The sequence below is a fragment of the Mandrillus leucophaeus genome, unplaced genomic scaffold (genome assembly GCF_000951045.1).
Source record: "Mandrillus leucophaeus isolate KB7577 unplaced genomic scaffold, Mleu.le_1.0 Scaffold327, whole genome shotgun sequence".
Lineage (NCBI taxonomy): Eukaryota > Metazoa > Chordata > Mammalia > Primates > Cercopithecidae > Mandrillus > Mandrillus leucophaeus.
The window spans coordinates 2,705,218-2,712,600 of record NW_012103443.1 but is presented as its reverse complement, the minus strand read 5'-3'; the positions used below and the strand labels follow the sequence as shown (position 1 = coordinate 2,712,600).

The 7,383-nt window shown below is 47.3% G+C and overlaps 1 protein-coding gene across 1 annotated transcript in view; it reads right to left on the bottom strand.

Moving 5' to 3' along the window:
- The window catches only part of SLC16A9 (solute carrier family 16, member 9), a 65,778-nt gene extending 63,009 nt beyond the window's left edge, over window positions 1-2,769 (bottom strand). The window contains exon 1 of the mRNA XM_011988329.1: window positions 2,176-2,769. The gene's annotated coding sequence lies outside the window, so the exon portion shown is untranslated. The remainder of the gene's footprint in view (window positions 1-2,175) is intronic.
- Window positions 2,770-7,383: the final 4,614 nt, after the last annotated feature.

Sequence of the window (7,383 nt, the reverse complement as noted above, 5' to 3'; positions counted from 1 at the left end):
AGGGCAGGGCAGGGCAGGGGAGGGGAGGGGAGGGGAGGGAAGAGGAGGGAGACTTGAATCTAAAATGGTTGAACTCAGAGAAGAGAGTAGAACCCTGGCTACCAGTAGCTAGGGTTGGGGTGAAGAGATGTTTGTCAAAGGATACAAAATTTCAGTTAGATAGGAGCAATAAGCTCAAGAGATCTATTGTGCAACATAGTGACTATAGTTAATAACAATGTATTGTATTTTCAAAATTGTTAAGATGGTAGACTGAAAGTGTTCTCACCACACCAAAAAAAAAAAAAAAAAAAGATAAAAATGTGAGGTAATACATAGGTTAATTATGTTGGTTGGGCCATTCTACAATGTATTACTATTTCAAAACATCGTGTTGTGTGCATCATAAATATATACCATTTTTATTACCTAATTAATTAATTAGGGGTTTGAAAGATTGGGACATGGAAGTAAAACTTGGAAATGTGACCACCCTGTGTAGTTGTCATCCTCTAGCTTGAGTTGCAAGGCCAGATCCACCCCAGAGCACCATGTGTCCTGATAAAGATTCAGACACCAACCAATTCACACCACCTTTTCAGACTCAAAGTCAGAAGCCGGAAAAGATTTCCTAATGTCTTGATCTACCTCCCCATATCTTTGGTTCCTCCCGATGCTCATCCTATGGATGTGAAGGATACTTGTTATTCCACTCGCCTACACACAAAATGGAAGAAACCAATAGGGATGTTATTAGGGGATCGGTGGTGCTGAAAGTCTGAGTTGCTGCAAAATTGCAGGTTAAGCTATTTTATTATCTAATTCCTACTTCCGAGGACTTTTTTTGAGGTGGTGGGGAGCGGGACTGGTTTCTGGCAATGATTTGGGTATTAACCATGTTTTCCGTATTTACATATTTATTATTAATTATTGCAACAGATAATAGAAAATGGCTTTACTCTGCATTTGGTCCAGGAAAGTGGAAGTGTTTTCCTATTAGAAGTTTTAAAAGACGCTATAATCATGCAACAAATAATCATCAATAATCATCCTTTCTCTTCGGAATCTTCTCTAGCTTCCTCAGCCCTCTGCCTACACCTGCCTGAAGAATTTCTCAAAGCTGAAGCCAACTCAAATACAAGAAACTGTTAAGGCATAACAATTTACAAAATTTGGTGGAACAACGGAAAATTCTACTCTGGGTGCAGGGAGTGGGAGAATCCACCTTCAATATGAACTATTATTCAGTTAATTCAAGATTTTTTTAAAAAACACATCAAAACTGTAGGCTAGAAAATTGATCAAAAATGTTATATCGAATAACTTACTATATAAGTAATATATTTAGTGTAAATCCTGACTAAACTTCCGGACTAATTTGTGTTGGATAGACTAGGCACCCCAGAAACAAGGTAAAGCATTGATTTGCTTTGGATGGCCAAGTTTGTTCGTGGTTATCAGCTCTCTGGAAAGCCTCTGGGCGCTGCCGAAGCCACAGCAGGTTACCTCGGGCGAACCAAAGATGGGGCATTAAGCACCAAGTCCTCCCAAGTTCTGGCTGAGCAGCCAGGTGACCAAGGTGCCGGTGCCTCCTGCGGCGGTGGCAAAGGCTGGGCTCCCGCGCTTGCCCAGGGCTGACGGGTGGTGCTGAACCTGGCGCCAGCGTGCAGAATCCGCCGGCCCTGCGCGCTGCGCTCCACGTAGGTCAGGAGTACCCCCGGCTCCCCAGTCCCAACCCTCCGGGGGCACCTGCTTGCTTGCGCTCCCATCCAAGGCAATTGGAGGCCTTTCGGTCCTCTGGGAAATGGAGGCCCACCTGCATCACATGCACCTCTCCCTGCTCTTCCACCAGCAACCCTAGAAGCTCTCTCAGGAGTCCAGGGGCAGCTCTCTGGGGGGCCAACGTACCAGCCCCAGGACCACCCTTCCTCTCTTTCTACTCCGTGCAGAATGCCGCCTTCAGATTCCCGGGAAAACTTGCTCACTTTGTAGAAGCACCCCATCAAAAAGTGGAGAAGCGAGGGGCGGGCGCACCGTGGACACTCGAAGCCCCGGCATACACCCCAGACAAAAGCCACGTTCCATGCTGCTCCACCGCCCCCTCCTACTGCTCGGAGTCAGAGTGACTTCTTGTCTCTAGGACACAGGGCTTGCTGCCCTCCCTTGGAACCCTCCCCACAAGCTCCAGCCCTTTACCTGAGTCCCGGCCTCTGCGGGGCCTCCGGTACTCAGCACCCGGCGCAATGCCCCGGGCGGCCGGGCTGGTGGTGTGGTGGGGGCCGCGGCTGCCGCTCTCCCGTGCAGCTCCCGGCCCGCCGGGCGGCTATTTATCCGGGCCAGCTGCGGCCCCGGCCCGTGCCGGAGTATTAGGCAATCGGTCCCGCTACGCGCGGCCCCGGCAGCCGCCGCCCTCTGCCCCCAAAGACCCGCAGCGGCGGCGGCCACATGGAGCTGGGGAGCCGGCCCCCTTTCTCTGGGCTCCACCTTCTCTTTCTCCTCCTCCTCCCCGGGGTTTTCCCTGTTGTCTTTTTCTCCCTTGTCTGTCTTTGCGGGGCACTCCGGCCAGTCTGAACCGGTTGTGACTGCGCGGGTGGTTGGGGGAAGGAGGAGGAGGCGGCGGAGGAGATGGAGGCGGAAAAGCGGGCGGTAGGGGCGCTGCGCCTGCTCCCGCTGCTCCTGGCCCGACCAGGAGTAGGGAGGGCACTGCCCGAGCCGCGGCCCCGGCCCTACCAGGCCTGGAGCCACTAAGGCCACGAGAGAGGTGGGCACCGTCGGCCAGGCGCCCTCTCGGTGCGCGCACACACGCGCGTCCCCAGGCGCCGCTGTGCCCCGCCGCCCACCACGTGCCCTGACCGAGCCCGCCAAGGACCGTGCGCATTTCGGGGGAGCCGGGGTCTAGAAATGAATGCGAGTTGTCCTTGGTCTCCCTGGCTCCCGGGGCCACTGGCGCCCTCCTGGCCGGAGCTGTATGCTCAGCTGGCAGTGGTCCCGGAGAAACGGGCACCAGAACTTTGTGGAGTCCGTGATCCTGGGAAGTGAGGAGTGAGGATGCCAAGTGAAGTCCTTTGTGACAGCTCCGCGGGAAAGGAGGGCGTCCCGTGGTGCGCGCGCGCACCCACCCACACACACACACACACACACACACACAGAGAGAGAGAGAGAGAGAGAGAGAGAGAGAGAGAGAGAGAGAGAGAGAGGCTGCTTCTAAGGACGTCAGTCTGTCCTGCGGTTGAACTGCACTAACAATACTACCATTGGCAATACTATCTTTGGCTGAAAGGTAATGGGCTTGCGCGCGGATACGGATGGCTGTTTCATCCCTCAGAGTCACTGCAGCAGCTGGGGGCTTCCAGAGGTACCAGTGGTTCGCCAGCTGTGGGAACCCTCCAAAGTAGTAGGCACTTTTTGTGTTTCTCTGTGTATGCGTTTTTCTGGGAAGCCGCACCACACTGGGGCCATCAACCACCTTGATGAGAACTCCCTTCATACACTGAAAGTCACTGGTCCTGGCCTAGACGAAGACTCTACACCCGGCAAAGGGTTGGTTTCAGAAGTGCTGATCAAGCTGCTGAGCCTCCATTTCCTTGTCTATGAAATTACAAGAATCTTGCCTGTATCATGGAGTCTGTGTGAGATGAGAGTTTAAAAAACCTGTGGAGCCTAGGCAACCATGTCATGTTTTCTTACAGCACAAATGTGGTGGAGGTTCAGTCCTTTTGCCCCCATCAGTCCTTTCTACTCAATTTACTGACTTTCAGGTTAGAGGGAAGAGAATGACCACTGCTAGTCAATAGTATTTTGTTTTGTTCTAAGAAGGAAAAAGAGAAGGGGGGAAAAGTAACAGAAAGAGAGCAAGGCGGTTCCAAGAATAAGTTCTGGAAGGAAAAATGGAGAAGCTATACTGTCAACACCATAAAAAACTTACTTCCGAAGAGGAGAGGGAACACAATAGGGGATTCTTAGGCTGTATTTTCTACCTGGTTTATGGTTACTCAAGTGCGTTCACTTTATGGTAATGCATTGACCTCTACACTGATAATTTGTGTTCTTTTCTCTATATGTTTCAATACAAGATTTTTTTTTTAGATGGAGTCTTGCTCTGTTGCCCAGGCTAGAGTGCAGTGGCATGATCTCAGCTCATTGCAACCTCCACCTCCCAGATTCAAGCGATTCTCCTGCCTCAGCCTCCTGAGTAGCTGGGACTACAGGCACGCAGCACTACACCTGGCTAATTTTTGTATTTTTAGTGGATACGGGGTTTCACCATGTTGGCCTGGTCTTGAACTCTTGACCTCAAGTGATCCACTACCTTGGCCTCCAAAGTGTTGAAATTACAGTTGTGAGCCACCACACCCTGCCAATGAAAGGTAATTTTAGGAAGTCTGTCTTTGATTCAAATACTTCCTAAGCACTAGAGCCCATGTTATCTTGATTGTTGCTCAATGTATATGAACTTATGTTTTGGGGACAAGAAAACCGTTCCTGGAAAATATTCTACATCCACCAACTGGTTTCTGAAATTGACACATGCCTGTTATCACTTGCACCAAGTTTTCCCAGATTTCTTTTGGAAGAAAGAAATCTTGGCCAGCACTTCCATCTCTACGCAAGCCAACCCTTGCCTATCAACTAAGAACCAAATATGAGCTTCTGCTCACACACAGGCATGCTCCCAGCTTTAGAGAGTAAGACTGGTTCTCAGAGGTCATAAACTCAGATGACTGCAGGGCCAGGTTTCTAATGTAATTAATGAAGTGGCTAGAAGGGAGCTTGGAGGAATCAGAGAGCTGGAATCTGGCCCTGGGGCAGTGTACACTTGGCTCAGGGGACTGTTGCCAGGCTGGAATGTGAAAATTGCCCCCATCATCTGCAGGAGAGCATTCAGACGTGTAAAAGAACTCAGAAATCTATTTGAGCCCTGACACTTTACTTGCAAATGGAATTTGACCAGGAGAAGCTCAAGATGTGCTCCAGATCACCCTGAGGGTGGGGGAGGCAGATAAGTCAGCAGAGACAAGGCTAAAACTACCTCTCTATGCCCCCACTTTTTTTCCCTCAAGCGACAAAAAATGCAAGATGTGCTTGCAAAGCGAGAATCAGATAAGTTAGATATTGCTGGCTTTACAGCTCTGGCCAGCCCTTTGGGTCACTCTCCAGGCTCAGCAATAGTTTCAACAAGATGGAAAAAGGCAGGCTATTAAATAAGCCAGATTTAAATGAACCTGGCTTTGGAAGAAAAGGAACCTGAGAAATGCTTTTAAAGAGAAGTTGATACAGAGGTGTCAACTAAATAAAAGAGTTCATTCTTTGCTTTGCATTGTTATTATTAAGCATTTATTAAGAACTTCATAATTTGTGAAATGTTCTAAGGTCTCCCTTTCTTAAACTATTTGCCACCTTAGTCCTTTAGAGAATGAGACGGAGCAATTAACATAAAATTGCTCTTTCGTCCTTATCCCAGCATGGAAGCAGAAACACGAAACACAGAGGGCAGAGCAAGGTGTCATCAGGTCAGGGGAAGGTGGTATGTTTGACCAGCACCTGAGTCACTGGTCCGGTGCTTGCCCAGCTGACCAGACTTTCCTCCCTGACTTACCATGCCGTGCAGGTTTCTTTTCTTTTGACATGATGTTCTGCTCCTGTTATGAATGACAGCATAGCTACAAAGACACTACACTTCGTATTAAAAACAATTAAAGAGAACTGATTTTGTGGTTTTTATAGCAGTTGGCTTGGAGATCTATCTATAAACCATTCTATTAATTCCAATTTATTCTCTCACACTCTAACAGACAAATGGTCAGAAAATAGTGAAAGTGGATAAATCATTCTCTCTTATGCTTATAGAGCTTTTGTTTAAAAGGACAAAGTTTCAAATGTTAAAAGTGACCTTAAAGATACACTATATTGTATTTTTACTTGCAGTTCTCCAGAATATCATTTCATATTTTCCTGCCTTTATCTTTCATCATATTATCTGGCTCAAATGACTTTTAATTTAGGGGAAATGGGGAAGATAAATACATGGTATTGTTTTGTTTTGTTTTGTTTTTTAGAGACATGGTCTTACTCTCTCGTCCAGGCTGGAGTGCAGTGGCACGATCACGGTTCACTTCACTCTTGAACTCCAGGGCTCAAGGGATCCTTCACCTTAGCCTCCTGAGTAGCTGGGACTACAAGCATGTACCACAACACCCAGCTAATTCAAAAAAATTTTTTGTAGGGACTTGATCTTGCCATCTTGCCCAGGCTGATCTCAAACACCTGGGCTCAAGCAATCGTCCCTTCTCAGCCTCCCAAAGTGTTGGGATTATAGGCATGAGCCACCGTGCCCAGCCTGGTTAAGTATTGTTATCTTCACTTTGCAGATGAGGACACTGGGGTTCCGAAAGGTTAAGTTACTTCCCGAGTCACTCGATGGGTCAGTGATGGAGTGGGATTCCGAGCCTGATCTGGCTGATTGTTAAGCCTGTGCTCTTCCCAATCTACTTTAGAAAAATGATTCAAGGCTGGGGAGAGCTAACAATGAGGACTGACTTCTTACTCTAATTTAAAGCTTCACAAGAAACCCAAGAAGTAGGTTCTACTAGTATCACCTACCTTTTGCCAATAATGAAAATAAACTAGAGAGAAGCTGAATAATTTGCCTTCAATCACATAGTGAGAGGTGAAGTTGAGGTTTGAATCTTGGTGACCAGGCCACAAAGAACCCTGCTCTGAACTGTCACTCTAAATTCTCATGAAAGTGGGAATCAGAAACATAAAATTATACCGAATGTGCATATTCTTATGTATAAGGAAAATTAAGGCTTCGTGAGGTTAAGAGAGGTGCCTAAAGTTGGAGGGCACCAAAGTGGCTGATACAGAGGCAGACACAGGCAGTGTGAGTCCAGGGTCCACATATAATGTAGGACCTCCAGCTGTGCTTACCGAGCTCTATACCAGACTCCAGCAGAGTGCTTGGCACATAGCAGGTTCTCAAAAGTGCACTGAAGGAGAGGAAGAGAAAATTTCTGCATGTGTCCAGGACACTTTAAAGCCACGTCCCACATTTTAAATCCACCCATAGAATCATATGTGTTACAAATTCAGTTTACATGACCTACAGTGTCATCATTAAGGAAGAAGGGTTTACTACCAAAGGCAGAGTATGGAGTTCAAATGTACCAATGGATCCAATTTCTTCTTGTGAAAATACAAGTGGAGTAGATGAATACTATATAAAATAATTTAACAATTTAAATATTTAATATTAATAATTTAATATAATAACCAAAGCTCACATTTTAAAGAAGTGACTATGTACAGTGTATTAGGGTCTGGGCAGGAAACAGGATTCATCCCAGATAGTTAAAGAAATCTTAAGGGAAGGCCGGGCGTGGTGGCTCAAGCCTGTAATCCCAG